The sequence below is a fragment of the Malania oleifera genome, chromosome 1, assembly GCF_029873635.1.
Source record: "Malania oleifera isolate guangnan ecotype guangnan chromosome 1, ASM2987363v1, whole genome shotgun sequence".
Lineage (NCBI taxonomy): Eukaryota > Viridiplantae > Streptophyta > Magnoliopsida > Santalales > Ximeniaceae > Malania > Malania oleifera.
The window spans coordinates 55,935,634-55,942,296 of NC_080417.1; positions in this window are offsets into that span (position 1 = coordinate 55,935,634).

Consider the following 6,663-nt stretch of genomic DNA (forward strand, 5'->3'; position numbering starts at 1 on the left):
TTCAGCGCCTTCTTCTTTTTCCTTGAAGCTTTTATGAGTTTGGGGCACTTGGGCTTGATATGTCCAACTTCTCGGAAATTGTAGCATGTTGGTGGATCCTCCTTCTTTTCTTCATGCTTTGCTCTCCTCTTTCTAATTTAGAGTTCCAAAATTTTCTGTTGAACTTTTTGTTCTTCTTTAAGAACTTTCTGAACTTCTTTGTTAGCAGGGCCATGTCATCATCCGTTTCGAAATCGCTTCCTTCACTTGAGTAGCTTGATGATGCCTTAAGTGCAGTGACCTTCTTAGCTTTGCTTTGTTCATTTTTCCTCTTGTTTATTGCCACCTCATAGGTGATAAGTGAGCCAATGAGTTCGTCCACTGACATCTCTTTGACGTTTCTCCCTTCTGCTATTGCAGTAGCTTTAGCTTCCCACACTGGGGGTAATCCCCTGAGTATTTTCCTGATCAACTCATAAGAAGGGTAATTTTTTACAAGAGCATTTAAAGAGTTAATAATGTGTGTGAATTTAGTGTACATGGATTGTATGGATTCATCAACCCTCATTTTAAATGCTTCATATTCACTAGTGAGCATGTCTATCTTGCTATCCTTTACTTCCTTAGTGCCTTCATATGTAACTTCTAATTTTTCCCAAATTTCTTTAGCTGAGTTACATGTCATTACCCTATTAAATTCATTGACGTCTAGTGCATAGAAGAGTATATTCATGGCAGCGGCATTACTTTGAACTGACTTCCAATCCTCTTCAGTATATTCATCTTAAGTTTTAGGTACATTAATCTTATCAATTACTTTCATGGGTATGTGATTTCCCTTAGTCACAATTTTCCAAACTTTCCAATCTACGTTCAGTAAATATATGCTCATCCTATATTTCCAATAGGTGTAATTTACACCACAGAAAATGGGGGGTCTAGTGGATGAGTGTCCCTCACCAAATGGAGTTACACCAATGTGTGCCATGTGATCATTTTACAAATTAACTATCAAGTCTAAGTAAACCCTCTCTGATACCAAATGTTGATTAAGGTGTAATCCCAAGAGGGGGGGGGTGAATTGGATATTAAAAAATTAATTCACTTAATTTTCTTTTACGCACTTCTTATAAGTTTACCAACTACTTCTAGTTGCTCAATTATGTGTGAGTTTGGCAATCCTATCTATGCATGCAATATACTCAATTTAAATACAACGCGGAAAATAAAAAGTAAAAGGAAGAGATATGACAAACTCGATTTTATGAGGTTCAGCCGACTTGGCCTGCGTCCTCACCTTGAGCAACCACTCAAGGATTCACTAATAACCCTGCTCCTTAAAGTGGGACGGAGCTTCCCTTACAAATCGCTGCTTACAAGAGGTACATCTCCCTCCTTATCTGCTACTCACAAGAGGTACAGCTTCCTCCTCACACCCAGTTCACAACCCGAACCGTGTTTACAATGAAATTTGAGAAATAACACTCAAAACAATGCTTCCAACAAAATCTTGTGAATACAATTCAATTTCCTAATACATTATCATATGATATAACTGGAAGCTCAAGAATGTAGGGAAAACGATACAATCGTTTGATGTATGATATGTGTCAACACACAAATTCGTATTTAATCAAAAACTCCCAAGTAAAAATATGTTTGGAATGCTTTGGAGTCCACTAGGGTTCTTGATTCACTTTGTAAAGATTCTCAAGTATATTTGAAGTGAGTTATTCAACAAAAATTTGACTTGAATACAACTCAATCAAAAATCACAAAGTTTTCCTTCAAGTTCCAATATTTTAATCAAAGTAGGTTTTTCAATAAGAAGTCCAATGAACAATATATATGAATATGTGTTTATCTACTTCTTGAAGTTCAAATCAATCAACCAAGCTAACAAGTTTTTCTTAAAACAGGATCTTCCCGAAATTCAGTTTTTATATGTGAATGCACACTCAAGATCAAATCCTCTTTCTAACGACAAACAAGTAAAGAGATGAGAGATTCTTGAAAAATGATAACTTGATAGATCAAACCTTAATATTGGATCAAAGTTTAGTTGGATGAATGAATGCACTTTTGATTTCAATAGAGATTTTCCCAAACGAAGATGGAAGAAGATTGAAGTGCAGAAAAACTGGCTCTAGGGTTCAAATCTTGCAATGAGAAGTATATCTTTCTTGTTTTGTCCTTGTGCATGTATTCTAGGGTTTGGATATTTATAATATATATTTTATTACCCTTAGAATTAATCTCAACCGTTGGATCAATAAGATACTTCGCGTGTCTTTTTAATAAAGAGCTGATTTTTAGGCTTTCCTGCGAGTTCAGGCAACCGAACTCGACTTCAGGTTCCTGAAGTGTCAATTTCAGGCGCCTGAGGTTCCAAGGTCAGGCGACCGAAGAGCCTCGTCCAAATTTAGTCTTCTCCATTTAATTCTTCAGGTGACTGAACTTAATCTTTAGGAAATCGAAGAAATTCTTCAGGCTACTGAGGTTTGAGTTTAGGCGACCGAACTACCCATTCTCTCAAATTTTTATTTCTAACTAAAAATCTTCTTGGCTTCTTTTCTTGGATCTTTCATAAAATATATTTTTCGTGATTTTTGAAAACATTTCAAGGTCCATGAGAGTTTCCTAATGATGTACATGAAATACAAAAATCCTAAAACCATTCTAAGTTATAATGAGCTTCAAAATAAATCACTAATTTCTTGAACTTTGCCGCTTGCATCTTGATTCTCGTACTCTTTAAGTTCCAAGATGCTTTCCACGATTTGTACGCTTTACTTGAAGGCATCCATAACTTGTTATCTTTCCGTGCATGGTTAATATAGGTCTTGTACACAAACTCAATGCACAAATCAAATACCAAGTGATTTGTCATTATCAAAACAAGATTGGACTCGTAGAGTCAACAATGATTTTGAAATACCCATAACATTTTTAAAATGATCTGCATAATCTAAATATTTGACTGAATAACTGAATAACCGAGTGTTATGGTTCTAAAGTCATGGCATTCTAAAAAGCACTATAAATCATATTTTCTGAAAATTGCATATTGATATTTTTTGCTAATATACTGTAAAACTGTATAAATACTATACCAAACAGTTATAAACTCATGCCACACAATTAAGTAATTAAAATTTCATGATCTAAAATCTATATCTCCTAATATAATAATAATATTCTAGAAAACTGAATAATAATACTAATATATACATAATTTTCTAGTAAACTTTCTAAAATTTCTAACATAGCATATTTCCCTTACCTAACTGGCTAGGAGACTCGCCTCCAACTTAATCCTCATGCTCACGGCATACTGTCCCGAAAATCCTGAAATAATACATATATACACACATTTTAATAGACTAACTATATTCCCCTGAACTTGCATACTCATAAAATTTTTGAATTATATTTTACCTGAGCTCTTGAAAATATTCAGTGGGTCCTCAACCCATGCCTACAGGGTCCCAAAAATACCATATTCCTGAAAATATAATACTCAAATTTTACTTCACAAAACTATAGTATATTCGCATATAATACTAAATCCGACCTCAAATGACCTAGGTCATATTGAAAATGCTCAAATATTCCACTTACCTTGGTTTTGGGATGGTTCTCAAACTTCTCAAATCGACATTTCACTCCATCTATGTTGTAAAGAATCTCCTTAGGATCACCGTTGTAACTTCTAATCATCGAACTAGGAAGAGACAGAACCAGAAACTTATAGAGAAGTAAGGGAATCCCATTTTTAGAGAGAGAAAATGTGAGAGAGAGAGAGAGAGAGAGAGAGAGAGAGAGAATTTTCTTCGTTGAAAACCCATTTCCTACGTATTTATAGATGTCTTGACACGTGGCCTTGTTGACGAGTCACGTCACCTTGTCAACGAGTCCAAGAGGAGTTTCGTCGTTGAACCCTCACTCTTCGTCGACGAAATTCAAACCCTGAAAACCATCCTCTCGATATCTTCTCGTCAACGAGACACGTGTCCATGTCGACAATCCCAAGAAACTTGTTCGTCAACAAACACTCTGTGTTCTTCGACGAGACCGTACCGATGTTCTTAAAATTTTCCTTCCTTCTTTCTTTTATTTTTTAATTACCATATTCTATGGGTCTCTACAAATTAATTCAAACTTAACCAATTCAATAAAAAGATGGGGAAACATGGAAACCAACTGAGGTGGATGATACAAGGGATGCCATTGGAAAAATATTTAGCTCAAGAATAGCTGGAGAGGCTCTACATGAAATGGGAGCCCTACACAATCAACTAGGTTCTCAAAACCTACCCAGTAATGGAGAAAGCCCAAATGTTCTTTATTTAGGTGTTGCAGATAAAGGTTTTAAGCCTAATCAATTAACACTCTTCTATGCTGGATATTTTTGGTTTTCTATTTCGACTGATAAAATTTTAACTAAAATTTTATTTTAGGGGTTGAACTTTCACTAATGACCTATACAAGGGTTTATGGGGATCAATTATATGGAAAAAAAGATAAAAAGACCCATATTGTCTGTATTATACTCCAAATAGTTAAGCCTTAGGCCTAATGTTTGAGAAGTGAACTAATTTGAAGATTCATTAAGCTACTTTCCAGCCATAAGGTGTTTCCTAGCAAAAAAAAAAAAAAAAAATTTTATTAGCATACCTAGTTTATGAATTAAATTAATAAAAATATTAAATTAATGTCTATCTAGCCAAATTGCCATTTTAAGAATATATTACAAGATATTTACGTAGGTGTGATAAAAAAAATTCCATTTCCAGCAATACCAAAGGTGTCCACACTCACAAGAACCTTACCAACTTTCACTTGTTCATAATGGAATCCAAAAAAAAATGTGTCATCTCTCTTTTCTATTTGCAGGTTCTTGAGCTCTCTAAGTTACTTAAGGTTATCGACCTTGCTAGATAGTTTTTTCCATTTAATGAGCTGCCATCAACAAACCAAGAAACTTAACCAAAACAATTTATTCGCATATTTATTGGTTCTAATGATTTGGCAAGCTTTGCTTGATTTGTGTAAATTAAATCCTGACATTAGTTCAAATTTATTATTATTATTATTTTGATAGCGAAAGAAATACATTCATGTACATCATGTTTTGAAAAGAGATTAAAATCGCTACTCACATAAATATTTGAAATCAAAAAAATCAAATAGTCTTTTTAGGAGCTAATTAGTTAAACTAATTGGAAAGTTTTATTAAAAATTTAATTTATTATATTCAAAGCTAGCTTCCTTTTCCCTACTAAAAAATTGTATTGTAGGTTTGAACAACAAAAAAAGAGAATGATGAAAGTAGATAAAATGAGAATACTCAAATATATCAGAAGTTAAGTGTATCAACAAAGTTCTATCATTGAGTTAGGTCTTCCATTCTACCCAATTATTCAACATGGTACCAGAGAACAAGATTTGACCTAAATCCTATAATCAAACGAAAACCAAACCATAAACCATATTCTAAACCTCAAACCTACTGTTGTAGGAATAGACTGCCTATATACCCTTTGAAAAAAGGGATCAAGCCACTTGTAGTCCCTCAAAATACTTTTAAATTTACTTTAAAATTATTTTGAAGTTTTGAAATTAAGGAGAGACCTATTATTGAGTTAGGTTTTCCATTCTACCCAATTATTCAACATGGTACCAGAGAGCAAGATTTGACCTAAATCCTATGCCTAAACAAAACCAAACCATAAACCAGATCCTAAACAACTGTCTGAATGCATGGTTGTGTTGAAACGTATGCATGATCGGTTAAAACTTAAATTCATTCTAACTTGCGCCTCTCACGTGTTGAAACCAACACAAATGCTCCTTTAAGTTGAAATGATGGGATATAAGAAATGCAACCTTATTTAGGGTCATTTTGAGAAACAACCATTGCAAAATTTAAATGGTAAAGATGTATATGAGCAAATGTTTGTGTATGAGACGAGCTAAACAAGTTTAAGTTTTGTTCTTTTGTTGTAGGTTGTTATATTTAATGATATGTTTGTGTATGATTATTTTAAGCTATATGTTTTATTGTGTACTATTTATTGTGTATTCATTTGAGATAGTGCCATAGCTGTCTTTTATGACTTTATGCTTTATATGTTGCATTAATACGTAATCAAGTTACTTATTATTGTGCAGGGGGTTGTTGGGCTTGTTTTTGGAAGTGAAAACTCTACTTCAAGCAAAGATAGGTAATAGTCTTTTATATGTTTAAGATTATTTGTAAGGGATAATTTTTTTTTCCATTGGTCTACTAGAATACATGAACACCAACTGCATGGTCGATGTAGTATATTGTGAATTGCATGTTGGTAGTGGATTTAGGTTGTTGCATGCTTGAAATGGTTTATTTGCTAAAAACAATTAGCTTTTAGGTATAGATTATACGGTAAAGTGTCTAATTTACAAACGGCATGCTGCAAAAAATTTGTTAAAATTTTCCTAAAACAAAATCATGAACGAAGATATTTATGATTAAATGAATGTCAAAGTATAGGTTTCAAGATGACCTACTTATCATGGGCTCCTTATGCAAACAAAACCTACACATACTAAATTATTAAAATTTATACATGCCTATAGTGTGTTTTCTTGGTCTGGTGGGAAACGGAAACGTTTGAGATTATGCACAATTAGAAAATCTTCAGA